This window comes from Micrasema longulum, unplaced genomic scaffold, assembly GCF_059751315.1.
Source record: "Micrasema longulum isolate JH-2025_06_02 unplaced genomic scaffold, ASM5975131v1 h1tg000453l, whole genome shotgun sequence".
In the NCBI taxonomy this organism is placed as follows: Eukaryota; Metazoa; Arthropoda; class Insecta; order Trichoptera; family Brachycentridae; genus Micrasema; species Micrasema longulum.
Window position 1 is genome coordinate 1,625,138 of NW_028277652.1, and position 18,693 is coordinate 1,643,830.

Here is an 18,693-nt window from a genome sequence, read left to right on the forward strand (position 1 = left end):
TAAAAACCTATTACGACTTTCGTGTCTCACGTTATATATACCCACATAATGGATTGGTAAGGTAAGCATCCATTTTACTGTATATTGCTGCACTGGAGTTTCCGATTCAGTAACCTCTTTCTATCACAGAAATTTCTCATGATCCAAAATTATCAGATGAACCATTCGTTGACTTGTGTGACGAAAATCATCTGCGTTTGGAACGCGTAATTTTATTTAAAAAACAATTACAAATAACTGAAAAAACATCAATAAAACAAAACATTGCTCGGTCAGTAATCCAGTCTGGACCCTCCATTGCATGCTAATTTCGAAATGTATTTAAAACATAATCAATAACATAAAATTAAGAATGGTCCAGAAACTGCATACGCACATCTAACATAAGGCGACTCAACTATTCATAAATGAGTAGATTTACGTTTTGACCTATTAGTTTCTTTGTAGACGTCGCTCAGTACGCAACTCCTGATTCGGATTTAACCATGCCGTGTTGTGTTCTTTTAAAGTGTAGAAATACTGCTAGGATCTTAAAGAAACAGGATGCAATCACATTTCATGTGACATTATCAAATGAATGTGTTTGTCACAAATGCATTACTTAAAAATTGAATTATTTTTCCATACGTCAGATTGTCGAAGAAACAAAATGGAAATTTCGTAAGTGTTGCCAGGGTAGTAAAAAATTTTACCCTACTTTGCTCATATAATAAGAGAAATAATTAAAATTGAACCTCGGATTAAACAAAGCCGTGGTGGACATTTGGCCGACATTATCTTTAAAACAGTTCATTAATTCAATTACTCTTATCAAATGACCCTTTACTTATGTGTTGTGTCAATCAATGTTTCCGAGTGCAAGAATAAAATTTTAGAAAAATTAACAAATTGTTTTTTTTTTTACTTTACATTTGTGTTATTGTTATACTCTTCGGAATCTGGCAATATTACTCGGTGACTTCATGTATGCGCGCGGCGAAATTGTGTCCAAGTGGGGGAATTATTGGACACAGTCCGAAGTATTCAAATATGATTCTACGCTCCTTCTGGACTATTCTTAATTCTATGATCAATAATAAAACAATTTCTTCCCTTTCGAAGAGCAAGAAATAATAAAACTCTATTCCGGATTTTTTATATTAAAAGTATGGCTTTTGGGGCCGCCGTTGCAAACGGAAGTTAAGGACGTCATACCTTCACCATGACGGTATAGTTGAAGATAAATTCTCCCGAGCGATGAAGAAGATATACTACCGAACCTCCTCATCATATCACTTCTTCCCACTGTTTTGAATAATCCCACTTCGCATGTTTATCTGAGAGAGTTCTTCCAACTTTCATTACAACATGGTATATCTCTTCGCTCTAGTAACGAGAGAACCATTTTAATAAATACTCCTTTATCGCTCTATTTTTTTTGCCTCCTCTTTCCTGTTACTACTGTTAGTAGCTGCTCGATTGTGGAATAATCTACCCACTCATGTTAGAGACACCCCTTCTTTATTTACATTTAAATCAAGTTTGAAATATCACTACCTAAAAGTTTGAGTTGTTCCTCTCTCTTTTTTCTTTCCTTCCTATCACCTCTCCTCTCCTCTCTTCATGGTATAGTGTAATTTTTTGAGTTAATTTTTGTATAAAATATTAAGTGTACATTTTTTAGTTAATTTTTGTTTTTAATTGTTATATAAAATTATAAGATCCTGTTAAAATATGTCCATGTACTTGTAATTTGAACGGTTTGGGTTGGTAAGAAGAAATTGCCAAAAGGCAATATGCAATTATATGTATATAAATTGTATATGTATGTAAAGTGTAATTTAAATAAATATCTTCAAGTTTTGAGGTAGGTACATCGGTATGGACCGAGGGCTTAACTACCCCACAGTACACATATTTGCTCATAAAAGTGACAAAAATGTCAAAAAAAAATAGTTAAAAAACACTTTTTGTTTGTCCGACTACCGGGTTTTCATATATATTTAAATTACAAATAAGTGACGTATTAAGGCGGTAGTGTAATAATTAATAATTCGTATGACCAAGTAAGGTCTATGGTGTTTCATCTCTTTGTAAGATACATAAGTTTAGTCTAAATTTGAAATGGCGTAATCTGCCGGTCCAAAAGTAATTATATTTTAGTTACCTAAAACTTTTAAGTAAAAAAATTTAACAGAAATACCGTTAAAAAATATTGTTTTAATCGAATTTATGTTTTTTATTTTTTTTATTATGGCGCGATTAAAAAAAACATTCGTTTTAAAATGCCCGAATCGTATGATTTCATCATTTTGCGTGCGTTTTACCAGGCTACAGCCTTAATAAGTTAATGACTCTTCGGTGTCCCTAAGATTATCGACTTAAAGGAAAACTTATGCCCCGTTCCTTTGTTGTGGTGTGCAGTGCGTGCACTCATGTGCTTCTTTGCCCTCGTAATTTTTCTGGCAGTCTACCAGAAGATGTAAACCTTAGGACATTTTTTTTACAATTAAATTCGTATGTACGTGGCTGGAGTCTTTAATTATATAGGAAATCGACATTCAGAATGTTGAATTTTAAAAATTGTGTTTGTCTATTTAAATTAAGTCCATAAAGGTTATCGCACACATTAAATGCATTCGTGTTTTGCGTACCACGACCAGTAAATTACCTTATTAAGTCAACGCTTTTCAGTGGCCTTATTTCAAGATCATTTCCGAGTTCTACTATGATACTGATTATTGGCAACGTAAAGCTTAATAGGGAAATATCACATACTACGAATACCGATAAAAATATATGAAATGGATTTAGAAAAGTTAATTGTATTTTCAAAATGAATATGGACATTGTAGAGAAATATTTTCATGTCTACAAAAAAAATAATCAAAATTTACACGAAACGTGGCGTATTAAAGGCGTGGCCGATGCAATGGACTGTTTCCGTGGGAATTCTAAATTACTCATTTTAACATATTTTTTACGCTTCTAATAAGTGAAAATATTTTTTTTCCTCGACAGTATTTTATAGACCCTTATTATTATTATTTATTTTTTTTAAGTGATGTTTTTTTATTCTAGTGTTAACAAATACATCAGACATTTCGTCACGTCTATTATATAGTGACAGTAAATCTCCTCAAAGGATTTGAGGTGCCATGCAATAATTCTGTGCCATCAAAATTATTTTGATGTCTAGGTATTTGAACATTGTTTTTCTGTCACTCTCTCGCAAATGCTTCCCCAATTTTGTGCGAAAAAGACAACTGCACTATGCATAACTAAAATTGACGTTTCGTTGTTCCGTTTTCTGCACCTCGAAACTGAACAGATTGTGTTATTTTTTTTTTAAAAGAATATCAATATGAACATTTCTGTGTCAGTACTTTTGCATTTTTCAAAAATAGTTAAATATATTTGGATACCATAAATTCGAAGATATTTATGGTTCTAGTTCCCATAATAAACAAACTAAAAAAAGAGATATGGACACGACAAAGGTAAATATCTATAGAGTGCAAATAAATCGTAACTTAAGTGACATAATCCAGGGAAAAAATACGGAAATACGTTTGAATGAAGAAAAGTAAGACTGCGTTTCCTCTCAAGGTGAGCAATTCAACATTCTTACTTTTCTATTGATTGGATTTTGAAATTGGCAGAATGGTGAATATTACACAGTGTAAAGAGTTATCAATTTAACGAGTCAGTGACAGTCAAATCTTTTCTTAAAAAAGTGCTTAATTTCGTTTAAAAAATGTTCGTCAAGAATTTTTTGATAACCACATATTGACTTTTTTATGACTACCTGTTTCTAGACGTACTCGTCTCTTCGTTAGGACACTAATTACACTAACATGCAAATCCCACCATATACAGACCTGCTGAGGCTAAAAGTCGTATCTGCTAAATTGCAAATTTTACAGGAGATTAGTGTTTTTTCCTTGCTGATCTGATTTCTGTTTTTTCTTATTTTTTTCTTTACAAGAGTACATACCTCTCTCCCGCTCCCACTCCCACCAAGTCTACTATATACCGCTGTGTTTTTCTACTTTCCTTTTTAATAATTTTCTATGTATAAATATGTCCTTAAAAATGCCCATTGGGCGTATATATAAATAAATAAATAAACATATTATATTTGAGGAACAGAACTTGTTGGCTTAAAAAAAACAAATCGATTTTATTTTTTACTTAGCTGGGCATAGTATAAACAAAAATATAAAACCGACGTCATTAATTATAATCATTTCTTTTCCCATCTAATGGTGCATAGGGTTCTGCATTCGTATACCAATCGCAGCGTAGCTTGACCGTTTTTGTTACATGAAAGTAAGATGATCAGTCTAACGCTTCCGGTGCCTGTCCAGGGCCTGTAAAATTTTCTTGTTTCACAACGTATTTTTTAAAATAAATATTTCATGTCAACTATGCTGGGAATCGAACCCGAGACCGATTTAAAGCATTTACTTTGTGGTTGACATTAACGAACATCAATAATCAAATAGAATTTAACATTTTCCGAAAACCAACTTACACGGATACCGTCATTGATAACTCATCCAACCACCCTACTTCCCAAAAACATTCCGCATCTATTCAATGTTACATCGTTTAATAAATGTTTCTCTTTCTAAACTTAACTTCGAAAATGAATTAAATTTAATAAAAAAATGCTCTTAAAAATAAATATACAATTTATTTGATAAATACCGTTTTAAATAGAAAACCAAAGAAAAGAATCAATCAAACATTTTTTTTATCTTGTCAGCAGTAATTATAATAATACTAAAAATGATAATAAATGGAAAAGAATTCTTTATGTAAATACTATATCCACAAATGTATCAAAATTTTTACCAAATAATATCAAACCTGTTTTTTATACAAATAACAATATTGGTAAATTATTGCTTAAAAATAAAGATAAAAATACTTTATTAAATATTTCATGTGTTTACCAATAAAAATGCAATTCTTGTCATTAAGTTTACGTTGGAAGAACATCAAGAAATTTTAATATTTGTGTTAAAAAACATATGAGGTGTCTTCACAATAATAATTGCTCTGAATTCGCAAATCACCTAATCAATTTAAATCATGACTTTTGTAAAAATTCATGAGTTAAAATCTTACATACAAATAATAAAGGGTTAAAAGTAAATAAAATGAAAATATTTCACATTAGAAAAAAAAATGTTCCTATGATCAATAACACAGGCCAACACACATTTTGGTGCCTGCGATTTTTTAACTGTTCCTGAGTAATTTTTGGATGCAGAATGTAAAAAAGTTCTCAGATTTTGTCTATCAGATCTAGTTTTTGAGATTTTTTAAAAAATTGTGTATATAATTTACTTTATAACTGTTATAATATATAATATTACTATTGACAGTTGAAAAAAACAAAGACACATGGATTTAAGTATTTATTGCAAAAACTTAATTAACATAATTACATTTGTCACTAATCACATAAAAAATTTCTTTTATACGATTTTCTAGAGTGGAGTTTACTAGGGCAGTCTCGCTGAAGGCTCCAGCAGTAGTCCGCCATCATGTGGCTATCCCATCGTCCTTGATAACGATCTTCCATAGTTTTAATATCCTGGTGGAATGTTTCCCCCTGTTCTTCACTACAATCACCTAAGTTTTCTGGAAAACGATCTAGGTGGCTGTTGAGGTAGTGAACTTTTATACTCATGTTACAGCCGAGAATATTAAAATTTGAAAGCATAGTTTCCACTAATTCTACGTAATTCTCTGCTTTATGATTGCCAAGAAAATTTTGTACTACTTGAACAAATGAACTCCAAGCGTTAGATTCAGTCTCGTTCATTGATGTGGTGAATTGTGGATCTTTAACAAGTTGCCTTATTTGAGGACCATCAAATATACCAGCATTTAGTTTTTCCGTGCTAATGCCAGGAAATTTACGTGACAAATACCCAAAACAATTTCCATCTCGATTTAAGGCCTTCACAAATTGCTTTATTAGGCCTAGCTTGATATGCAAGGGCGGAAGTAAGATTTTTTCTCTTGAAACCAAAGGTTCGTTGATCACGTTTTGTATTCCTTGAATCATGACATCTCTTGAAGGCCAATTTTTGTTAACCCAGTGCTTATTTTTAGCTCTGCTGTCCCAAAGGCACAAAAAACAAGGATATTTTGTATAACCACTCTGCTGTCCAAGGAGGAAGTTAATCATTTTCAAATCAACACAAATTGACCACTGATGTTCTTCGTATTTAATTTTTCTCAAAACTAATGCTATTGTTTCATATTCTTCCTTCATGGTAGTAGAATGACCAATAGGAATTGAGCCATATTTGTTACCGTTATGTAAAAGAACACATTTTAAACTACGTTTTGAACTGTCAATAAAAAGGCGCCAATCATCTGGAGTGTATTCAGGCAAACCCATTTTTTCTAAGAGCCCTTTTATATTGTTACAGAATACCAAGTCATTTTCCTGAGTGAAAAAAGGCAGCAGATCCTTATCTCTTTTACGATAAAATGTAATATTAGTACCTCGACAAAGTAGATTTTTTTCTTTTAATCTGGATGCAAGTAATTCAGCGGATTCCTTTGAGAGATTCAGGTCTCTTATAAGATCGTTTAGTTCTTCTTGATTGAAACACTGCGGAGTTGCTAAATCTGCTTCAAAATCGCTGTCGTTTTCTGATTGAATTCTTATAACTTCGTCAGACGTTGATGTTTCTGTATCATCTTCTGTCAGTTCGGGTAGACTGCTGAATGATGGAACGGGTATTTCTTCCGAATGCACTACAGGCCTTCTTGCAGAATCTAGATCAGGATATGTCCATTTGTGTCTATTGTTTCTATTTATGCCTTTAATATTAACGAGACAAAAATAGCAGTCGTCATGATGGTTCCGCGGTTCTCTCCAAACCATTGGTACACCAAACTTTAGGCACTTCCTCTTTCCAGTTGTCCACTGTCGCAAATGTTCAACACATGTTTTACATATGAAATGTGGGGCCCAAGATTTATCTTGATCTCCTAAATGAACGCCAAAATAGGCAAGATAAGCTCTTTTCACAAAGTCAGAAATCGTTTTTCTGCTCTCTTTCAAAGTGTATTCACCACACACATAACAAAAAACATCGGGATGATTTACACAGGTACGTCTGCTTGTGGATGCCATTGTTTCAGTTTAGTGTCTTGATACTACAAAATGACCAAAATTTACACAAAATGATAGCACAACTTTACTTGGGAAAACTCAGTAATATACTAAATCAAGTACAGCCAAGCAGGTATAGAAGGATCGGGTCATAGGCAATTACAGGTATAAAAGTAATTAAGAGCATTGTATTGAGTAGTTCCTAGTATAGGAACATTGGGTCAGGGACAATTCCAGGTATCCATTTGGCTAATTAGATTCTGGGAAATTTCTATTTTGACGATTAAGTACATATTTATCTCTTTATTTGTTGTCCTTTATCAGAAAAAACTATATCATTTTACCTGTAACGTGTATCTCAAAAACTAGAGCTGATAGAAAAAATCTGGTGGCATTTTTGGAATCAACACATTAAAAACATCTAAAATCAGATGTTAGATTTCTGGCACCAAATTTTTTTTTTCATTTTGTTGGCCTGTGTAATCAAACAAACTTTGAATATAGTCCTTTATACGATGTTCCACTGTAATGGTCACCTTATTAAACCTATTAAGCTTACCCCCCCTCTCCATCCCCTCTACTTTTTTCATTAATTCTCGAATAACATAATATTTTCATAATTTAATCGGTGCATGTTTGTCCTTATCGGTGCATGTGCTTATTAAAATGCATGTTGTGTTGGTTTTATATTTTTGTGCAACAACTATGGTGAAGGAGTATAGTCGGCTTTGCGTGTTGGTTTAATTGGTGTCCTGACGAAGAGACGGGTACGTCTCGAAACCGGTAGACATAGAAAAGTCTATTAATTGTTATTTACAAATATTGATTAACATTTAGTTATATTGATCGATTCTCTAAGACTCATCTCACACCATGGGAAATATTTATTGTATGATATTTTTTTTTCTCTCTTTTATCGATTTTATTTTTTATTTATTTTTTTTATTTTATTTATTTTTGCACCACAACAGGCCAGGAGGCCCAATTACAACGGTGAATTACATCACAGAACACCCAGGCTTGAGAAAAATCACATTTTTAATTTTTGTTTTCTCACCGGGAATCGAACCCGGAACCTTCCGTCTGTGAGTCAAGCGTCTTGACCACTACACCACGGAGGCCGCCAGGCAAACGCAATATCCAGTACACCATAAGACCGACTAGTCTCTACTCGATTACATTTTTTTGTTACCTGGGAGTAGCCGTTTAATAAATTTTTAATTAATGTAGAAAAATACAAAATAAATGTCAATCCACCCTAATTTTACAGTGCCGCGTGGATTTGGACGGTGCGTTTGAAATGGGTCTAAAAATCGTCACGAGGCCGTTAAATTACTGTGGATTTATTTTTGTTTTGGAGAAAATATACAGTTGTCGGCACTTTAAGATTCGATATATTATTTAAGTACGTATTCAATTAGATACGTTAATGATATTCTAATGAAAATAACGTTTTTATATCTATTTTTAATGCTCGGATTACAATTTCTATAAAAAAATATCGCCACCCAATACCGTTGAACGCTCTGCGTTATTTTGTTAACATATATTCAGTACCAAGCCCAAATGTGGGTTAAACAAAAGTGGTTAAATAGTTTAATTTTCTACAATTGACAAAAATAAATTGAAATAAATACGAACAACATGATGCTCAGTTCTGATTTAGATCATGATAGAAAGTTTTATCTCGTTCCTTACGAAAAACACAACCATCATCATCATCATCGGATTCAAAATCAGCACTGCAGCAGGCAATAAAACTATCTATAGTACGATTATGCTGCACTCTGGTGGTAGACTACATGCATTATATTTATCACAAAAAGTGTACTTGAGTTATAAATAACTCCACAAAACTGATGTCAAACAATTTGATCTTTTACACTCAAATTAAAAGGTTCCGAAAAACTAAATGCCGATGATTGTATAATTTATCCTATTGTAATAGTTTTTTTATTCTGTTTTTTTTATTGAGAGTCAGGCAAACGTACTTACCAGTACACTATAATTTTCAGGAGTTTTGACTGTGAGTATCCACTAAACAAATGAATAAAAGAAATGTTCAATTAAAATCAATCCACCGTAATTTTACAGTGTTGTGTGGATTTGGACCGACCTTTGGGATATCGGCTTAACTGTTCATGTTGTGTTATTATTTATATTTGAATTCAAGCGGCAAATGATGAAATAAATTTGATATTAAAATTAGTGCCTACATAAATCCCGCTATCCGTAACGCTGCACTTGAGTAATTATTATTGTAAATACACAAGTGAATAAAACTCATACATGTCTACTTGTTTACGCATATTTTATGGTCACCGAGTGTAGCAATCAATACTGAAAAAACAATAATTAAATTATTATCATTTGTATTATGGTAATGCAAATATTTCGATGGATTCGCATGATCACGGTTGCCAAAGGGCGCGTCCATAGTGCGGGCCTAATGCGGTGGCGACAGCGGGCGCGTTAATTTCAAACATACGAAAACGTATGAAAAACGCCACACATGGCCATAGTACGAGGCCTGTGGCGGGCGCGACAAATTAATGTTCGAGGCCTAACAGTATACATAGAGAAGATATTATGCGGTTTTTACCGTTTCTCATGAGGTAATTACATCGAACTAAATCTTTTGAATATTAATATGCCTAAATCGCTTTGGGCATTTTTCACATAAAATAATTATTATTTCGTCACTGCATTTACAAATACATGCATACAGTAATACGCGTAATGCAACAGTTTTAACCTTTTGTTAGAAGATTCGGCCCTTCAGGCCTCATGTTATCGCCTTCCAGGCATCGTTTTATCTGCCCTATTGGCCTCAGTTGATTGACCCTATAGGCCTCGGTTGATTTGGATATCGGGCATCTATAAATATCGCCTCTTTGAGCCTTACGATTTTTTTTGCTATTCGGAGCAATAAAAATATAATATAGAAGAATCTGTTACTCAAAATAATGCTACGAAAACCATCTTATATTTACAGATATATAAAATATCTACGCGAAAATTTATATTAGTAGGCGATTGAAATTGAATAGTGAAGAATCTGTCTTTAAAAATAATAACAGTCAGCTGTCGCCGACTGTTACATGTCATTGTTAATTAGTATGCAATGTTTTATTTATTTTAATTTTGATTTTTTTCTCCACTAGCTTCAGGGAGCGTAAAAAAATTCCCGGACCCACAACAGGGACTTTTTACATCATAAATCGTATACATTTATATCGGAATAGTACATCCGCCCTTGAGGTATTTTATTACGAAAATGGCGCTATAGAAGTTAAACATAGTAATAAAAAAAAATACCAATAACGTTACGTGAAAATGTTTAGTAAGAAAGTTCTGTGCTACAAAAATGTTTTTCTTACACACAATAAAAATTCGAGAATTTAAGTTTGAAGTTTATCGAAAATATATGAAAAAATCAATAAAAATAAACTACTTTAAAACGTCAAAGGTTTGTGTGAATAGGGTTGTTATTTTGTTGCGGAAACCGGCAACACAATTCCGATTTTCGGAAAAAAAATTGTACTGGGCTTTTCTTTTAAATGTCAGAAGAACTCACCGATTTGAAATTTTGGAGTTTCGGTGGGGATTTTCAAAATCACAAAACGTATGGTTTAATGGATAAGCAAATACATTTTTATAAAAACCATTAATTTTCCCCGTTCAATGGCTCAAATAATATTTTTATTTCGCTGCTTATGTCGCCCTATTATGGTGCCGTTCATAGCACGACCCTGTATGGTGCATTTTTTGTAAATAATAAAAACATTAAATTTTTTTTTTTCTTTTTATTTATTTATTTTTACATAAACGGCATAAATTGCCTTTAACATATATTGAACATAAATATGAAAAAAAAAATACATATATAAATACATTAATTATAATTATAAAATTTCATAACAATAACAATAGTAACAAGTAGGTAAATACACAAAGGCAACCAAAAATATTAACGAAATAAATACATAAATATGAAAAAACAAAAAAGGAAAAACATTTTTAAATATAAAGAAAAGTTTACAAATAATATTGCGAGAGAAAAAATAAATCAGACTCGTCTTATAACTATCAAGTCCAGAAACAAATATATGAGCCTTGTCCTCACACTGATTGCCATATCTATGGAGCCTAGGGATAGGCGAGTGCATGCGATAGTTGGTCCTAGAACTTGCAGAACAAACATTCACTTTTATACTAAACATCAGTTTTTTTTACAGGTGACATCAACATCACAGAATGTGGACAACGAATGAAGCACCTGTATCTTAGATCATAACAGGTAGATATTAAAATTATTTCCTCAAATATTTTAAATAAATTATAAGATGTTTCAGTCATAAATTTAATCATCATTTATAAAAATGAGCGAATCATTAATTAATGTGGTATATTACGATTCAGGTTTTTTTGTTTATTGACCTGGCAATTCTTTTGTTTAATGTCACATGTTTGACCTTCAAAGTTTATGAATATAATTAAAAGATAACATCAAAGTCAAATTCTTCTGTGTGATACGTAATGAATTGTTGACATAAAAGTTCTAATTTCCTTAATTTCGTTTAAATAATAAGATATTATAAACAGGACATTTGATTAAAAAAACAACATTCAAGTTTTCCCCAGTCTATCCGGATAGATCATGTTTTTTACGGATTCAAGAGTTACTAGAAAAACATTTTTTTATAGAATTGCTGTACTATTTTTTTTTTTTTGACAGTTATAAATAAAACTTCGTTAAAAAAAATTACGTGATACAACGAACCTTCTAGAATAATGAAAAAATTTAGGATTCAAAAAATAGAAGACTTGTTTTATTGATTTTTCAAAATATCAATAACTTCTTATAACATGCTTCTGCAATTCCGTCACATTTCTAATATTTTATAATTCACCTTTTCAAAACCCTTAAAATATGCATAGGAAATATAACCATATGAAATATATGTAAATAAAAATATTTAAATTTATTTCAACAGAGAGGTAAAACATTTTTGAGAAGGGAATATGGAAGTAGAATAACTCCCTAGGGAGGAAATTTAGCCAGTCTGCAAGCATTTGGACAAACTCGACAACATTGTTGAAAAATATTTAATCAAATATTACTTTCTGCATAAAAATAACCGCCCTCCCCAAACACACTTAATTTTTAATGTCTGACGATGTTGCAGGATCGCCGAAACCACCGATTTATCTAACAAACGAATTGACTTAAAGTGTCACCAACCCTGACATAATTTTTTTTGCACTATAAAATTCCGATTTACTCATACAATATATAACGAGCTGTTGAAAGTTTCAACACAACTCATTTTAAATATAGGTTCAAACTTTCCTCTTTTTCTAATGACATAAATAATAAATAAATCTGAAACTATTTTATCAGTATTTTAACATTTTTTGTTAAATCCGTACATGTGTATCTACTTTTAATATTTTTTACGGACAAGGTCTATTCGTCTCTTGGCTGACGGTCGTGACCAAATTTATTTTGCTAAATTTCTATTGTGTTTATTGTTTTCTATTGTATTTATTTCTTCAAACCATGTTTTTGTTTTAAAACATTTTTATTATTCGTGAAATAGTATTCGCATTTAAAAATTGTATGCTGATGACCTAGGCGTGATTTGCCATGAAGTCGTTTTCTTCGTTTGCGCAAAATGTTCTCATTATTCAATATTTTAATTACATTGAAAGATAACAAAAATTGAATTAGTTTGCATTATAAACATATTACATGAATTATTCACAAGTCAAATAATTTTTTGCCTTTTTTGTTACACATGATGTGTATGCAACCGACGATAAAGAAAGCATATTTACATTGGATATATTCGTACATAATTTTCATAACTTGAGACAAATGTCATCAAATGCATATTATTATTATTTATTTTTTATTTCGATTTGTTTATATTTTAATTCAGCACAGGACAGACAAGGATCTCTGGAATTAAAACATATTTAATTCAACATAGTTAGCTAAAAATCACAAAACTTGTGGAAATATCATTCCTCATCGAAGAATTTTATCCTCAAGGTACAATCAGAACGGTAAAAGGAGGGGGTTGTTATGGTGTGGGGCAGTATGTCGTGACATGAAGTAGGACCAATCCACCAAATAAGCGAGACCAGCATTTTGAAAAGAGTTGTTACCATTTTGCTAAAAAAAAATTACCAGTAATTTGGATATTTCGTCAAGGCAATGGCCCGAAACATGCGTCACGATCAACAAACTATTGGTTCAAGGATAATTCAGTCACAGTGGTCGATTGGCCATCGTGCAATCCAGATCTCAACCCCAATGAGAATTTATGGAATGATGTGAAATAAGAATAACGAAAAAAATGCACTTATTCAAGTGAATTACTTTTTTTTATTTTTTTTTTATTATATTGAAAACATATTATACATAATTATATACAATATTCCCAAGGAGTTTTTTAAAAAAAAACTCATTTAGGGACATACAGATAATAATTTTTTTAGAGACGTTTTTAAATTTTAAACTATAATATTATTTAACAAAAGCAGAAAAATTAAAATTATGATATATTACAAATTAAAAAGGGTATGAAAAATACTTGAAAATAACAGAATAAACAGAATACTAGGCATGGAAATAAATTCAAAATAATGTTTACATTATGCAATCTGGGAAAGAAAATTGAAAAAGTTTAAAAATTACATGGATGTACATATATATACATACTGAACTAGTACAAAATAAAATCATTTTTTTTAATTAACAAAATATGCGCACACCCAATACAGGTTAATTTTTTTATCAAAAAACGTTGAAAAAATTGAAATTATGTATACAAGCCAAAAAAAGTATATAAAAAGAAAAAAACACAAATAACATTTAAATAGTATTAAAAATTACATATACAAGCAAAAACGGTGAAATATTAAAAGGTATATGTTCAAGATGCGCATTCTCTATAAACTAACATTATTTATTCAAAGTACTTCTGGAAAAAATAATTCTTCAATTCGCACGTCCTACAGAATATAAAAAATAAATGCAACAAGAAACCAGTAAAAATACGACAGAAGCTAATTAAATTAACGCCCAGAAGATATGCATAAGTTAAGGGTAAAGTTGCACCTCACTAATGTTACTGAAAACAGTGGAATAAGCCTTATTTTGAATCAGCTATCAAATCCAAAAATATTACATACATTTCGACCGGCATGAAAATCAAGTATTTTCTTCCTAAATGTGTTTTCCTCGATGAAAGGAAAGATAGAAGGCGGATTTTCTCGACGAAAGAAAAGCTTTTCAAGACAGCTTGCCTCGCGTCTTTCATGGAACTTTATTCATGAGAGCTTTTCATGTACTCGAGGAAAGGATTTTCTCACTCTTTGTACAAGCTAAAAGCTCACTCGAGAGATATCATAAATACCAAAGCGGGGGATAAACGTATAATCGAAACCTCGAGTGAGTACCGGAGGTTATTTTTTATATAAATATTTAGTCCTAGAAAACATCAATTCGAAGATATTTTCATAATATTCTCAAACATTCAAAACAAATTCAATTTGATTCGCACTTTAATATGAATCCTAGTCGGAAATAAACTATTGCCAATCCGAATAGGTAAAATTATTATGTGAAAAAAAAAAAAAAGAGTTTATATTTGGCGGTAAAAGATAATTCTTCCCTCGTGATTCTTATTATATTATTTAATCTATGGATTATATTTTTATAATTTTCGTAACGAAATTCCTGGTTAGTTTTTTAATTATGTTTTGCCGCCGTGGAAAACTTGTTTTTTTTACATAATATCATCTGTTATTCCATCCCTTATTTCTCTCCAAGTGAATAAAATTTTATTTATTTGTTTTATCAAGTAATGTAAAATTAAATTTACCATCATAAAATATAAATAATTGTGAAGCTCATTTTATTATTCTATAATAATTTGCAAATATTATATAAAGATCCGAAATAAATTTGTGGGTCGCTTAGAAAAAAATAATCATGATCTCTATCGTTCATTTTATTTGGCCTGTAGGTACAATCTATTGGCATTCTGATGATGCTATTTGTAAAATTAATATAACAATTATGATTAATTTTCGACCATAAACCATTCCTTATTGCCTTGGGATAAATTTCATAAATATATATTTAATTGTACCGTAATTACGATGTAGGAAGCAACAAGGTTCAAAAATGTTCTTCAATATCCACTAACATCGGTGATTTGTCCATATACATACTACAATTACTGCATACATAATTACTTATTGTGCAATGGACCTCTGGGCTGTTGAAAACATATTATTATGAGTTAAGTCATTCATACTTTGACAATCACGATACCGGGAAAAACTACAATTTATGCTAATTTTTGACTGACATCGAACTAGAATTTTTTAGTAGAAAGTAGAAAAATCACAATTTAGTAGAAAGAGTTTTATCAATATTAACAGAGAATAGTACCATTTTTATTAAGAAGGGTTTATAATGGATGTCTAAGCTTAGTAAAACTCTTAACAATGACTTTTTATTTAAAAAAAATTATGATCTGTACTTTTACATGGCTTTCTAAAATATAAATGATTATATTTGTGACGCCACTCCTCGGCGGAGGTTAGATATCATCATTGCATTTTTCATTTTCGAGTTACTGAAACCACTGGCACTGTCTTAAGTTTCCTGATAAACATATCAACATGTTACAAAATGATCGCTCCACAAATTACCTATTATTATTAAATTTATGGAGTACCAAAACGGAATATAAAATTACCGTTTTGGATATCAAGCGTTGTTGTACTTATTTCGATACAGTTTTCGATCACAAAGGAGGCAATCGTAATTTAATACAATGATTTATTGTTTGGTCCCGTTGGTATTGTTTATTTTGGCATATCATTGTGTGGTGTAATTGGCCGTTGATCTAAATTAATCTCTTTTTATAGCGATTGCATATTTTTCTCCCTACTTCAAACAAATCCATGATTTATACATTTCTTTGAGTACTGAAAAGAATCTTTAATTTTAATATTTTCTATTTGACAGATGATTGCCAAATCTGTCTTTTACTCTTTTTAAAGCACTGGTTAATATATTTTTCCTAAAATTACACGATATTAAAAATAAAGTAATTAAATCAAACCGGGGTGATATTTGATTGGGATACTTTTTTTAGCTTGACGATACTATTACAATGCAAAACAGACGTCACAAAAAATGTGATCACAGATAATTACAATTTGATTTCTTTATCATCTCGATTGAATAAGTAGGTAGTCGGTAGTAACCAAATCGTTTTTCTTAACAATTTAATTACGTGCATTATGTTCAACCGCCTAAACACAATTTGCGTCGCCTTGGACTATTTTTCAAAATCCATATTGATAGGCACAAGCAGATGTCAGGAAACTCGCTTCCGATCCGAACGAACCGTGTAGGCCACCCGCCCATAGTACGCCTCGCTCGGAACTCTCAACCAGAAGACAAAACACTTCATGCCGTGTGCCGCGTACCAAAAGACAATACAGCACCGAGTACATATTTACTCCTGAGAATATTATGTCAGTCGCAAAGCATATAAATCCCGTCAGCGCATTGTTTGTTCGGAGCCCACGCCCATCGACTAAATGAAATATCGAATTGACACTTCAGTCAGTTTCTACGGTTCTTCTATTTAACAGTCAACGGCCATTGAACTATGACCATGTCAATATTTAGCCTTGCATTTTTTTTTACCAAACATTTCTCCCTGGTAAGATGTTACCGTCAACATTTGTAATTAGACGTAGATACAGAAACTGACTCGCGGGTGTTCACGAACCTAAAATGATTTATTCATCATCTATCCACGATCAGTCCGCTTGCGATGCTAAGTCTTGTCTCAATAGTATCGAATTGGTGAAATTAATCATTGTTTCAAAAACCCAAAAACTGCTTTATTTACCTTGACAGAATTTAAAATGACTTTATTAGACAGATTATTTAAATACCTATCTGTTGTAGAGTTATTTTTATTGCGAAGCGATCTTCTAATCTAAAAAATGCAACAACCCGAAATAATCGATTTTCCTTATTCCGTTCAATGAACTTTTGCAAATTGATTTTATTTCTTAGAATCGAACATCCGCTTCTCCAGATATCGATATTTTACTGTATTACCATTGCATTGGATTCATAAGAATTTTTAGAATATTGAATATAATATGAAATATTATTTACTGACCACTGCAAATTTATTTTATTAAAAAAAAAAATGTATTATTACGGAGTGTTGAAAAAATGTGGTTCCATTCGATACTTAACTTGAGCTTCCAGTGGACTTTCTTCTAAATAACGATTGGCAATATTTTCCTACGTCCTATAAATTTAATTCTTCTATAGATTCAAGTATAAATTCAACTTTAATTTTTTCCTACACCCGGGTATATCCATCATTCAACTGTCAACATATCAATTACGCTGCAAATATTGCCGTGATCTGGAAAGCCCGAGGTGTCATGACACTGCATCAATCTGCACGACTGATGATGAAGACTATATTTAGTTTCCTTTTCGTTTTCGTTATTGTATTTAGGCGTGTAACCTTGCCTGATTTTATGTCACGTTTTATCTGGGTGCATATTTATCTACTGACTCACACAATATTCATTGATTTAAATTACACCGTTACCAAATAAATTTTATTAACTGCTTTTAAAAAAGTTGTTATTGCAATAATTTAGATTCCGTCCATAATAAATTACCTATTAATTAAACAAAAACAGATGTCTTTGATCTGCGTAAATTGACTTTGGCCATATTTGTCTGCATCGTGAAGATCAACAACTTCTTTATTTGATTATTTTTTTAGAACTTGTAAACGTGACATTCAACAAAATGTTTAGTTATTATAACATAAATCTGTTTAAAATTAAATTAACGCGATGTAGGTATTACGTCTGTTGAAAAGCGAGCATTATGCTAAACAAAACACTTCAGTCGGAAATACTTTGTCCATACTTGTACCTTGTACGTACGTTGAAGTCCATTTGTATGAGCATCGGTATTACATAGCGATACATGGTTGTGGGTTGTGGGCGATTACCATTATTTATTTTGTTATGTTATTCTCGTATTATGTTGTAAAGAGACCGAAGACAATCTTGACCCTCGATAAATAATTATCAAATACGTTTTCTTACTTACGTAACTATCCGTTATTAATTACCTTATCGGCTTATTATTTATTATCCCTATTTGATGTTTGCTGCATTTCTTTATATCTAACATTAAAATGCATAGATATGTAGTTATGTAAAGTTTTAAATAGTGACCGACCGAAGTTTCGGCCAGTAAAACGACTCGGGTGGAAAATTATCAGAGATACGGATATTAGATTGTTGTCAATTCAAATAATTAGTTAATGTATTGCCACAGTCTAACGTAAAAAATAAAAACTAGACTGATTTTGCGATTTGTTGACTATATAAATAGTAGTTCTAAGATCTTTAAGCGCGAATTAACCAGTAATGCGGATGCATGTACTTACGAACCAATATGCTAACAACATCGATGTCTTTAA

The 18,693-nt window shown here is 31.4% G+C and overlaps 1 protein-coding gene across 3 annotated transcripts in view; it reads left to right on the plus strand.

The window, feature by feature from the left end:
• Positions 1–18,693, plus strand: part of LOC148281489 (uncharacterized) — a 163,909-nt gene that overhangs the window by 78,850 nt on the left and 66,366 nt on the right. For 2 of the 3 annotated variants that reach the window (XM_088226634.1, XM_088226635.1), the window contains one exon: positions 11,365–11,426. The exons of the other annotated variant lie outside the window; for it this stretch is intronic. The gene's annotated coding sequence lies outside the window, so the exon portion shown is untranslated. The remainder of the gene's footprint in view (positions 1–11,364; positions 11,427–18,693) is intronic. 3 annotated transcript variants of the gene reach the window in all.